Source organism: Fukomys damarensis, unplaced genomic scaffold, assembly GCF_012274545.1.
Source record: "Fukomys damarensis isolate Sample0158 unplaced genomic scaffold, DMR_v1.0_HiC HiC_scaffold_1, whole genome shotgun sequence".
NCBI lineage: Eukaryota > Metazoa > Chordata > Mammalia > Rodentia > Bathyergidae > Fukomys > Fukomys damarensis.
In genome coordinates, this window is record NW_022900913.1 from 70,400,813 (window position 1) to 70,401,433 (window position 621).

Consider the following 621-nt stretch of genomic DNA (forward strand, 5'->3'; position numbering starts at 1 on the left):
ACACACACACACACACACACACACACACACACACACGCACACACGCACACACACACACACACACACACACAAGCTTTAATAATGAAACGGTCATTTTTTTCCTTAATTCTTGTGCGGTAAAATGTATTTTCCAATTAACCAAATTCGCCGATCTGTCCCGCTTGGACACTCTGATAATTTACAACCTGAAAGTGTACTTTCTTTATCTAAAGACCAAGGTGACTGCTTTTAATTTTCTCCAACCTCTTTACACTTGATGTTCACCAGGCTCATAATGTTAATTGGCTTTATATACGGATCATCAGTTTAATGAAGAAATAAATCCTGTGTTGCTTTATGTTTTAACAGTGATTGCTTTAATGAGGAATGTGACGTGTTCCCAAATCAAAGCTGCAGGAGACAGTACAGGGGCTTCTGTTAGGATGGGGATGCTTATTTAAAGTTAAAACTGAGGGGTCATATTTCACCAGATTCTCCTATTGCTCACCCTCCCCCCCCCACAGGGTGGCTTCTGGCCTCTGCAAAGAGACAACTGAGGTCCCGAGGCTCCGACTTTCCCTGTTTAATCCATGGCTGCTGCAGAAGCTGCCTTTTCTGTAAGAATCATTTTCTGGTCACCAA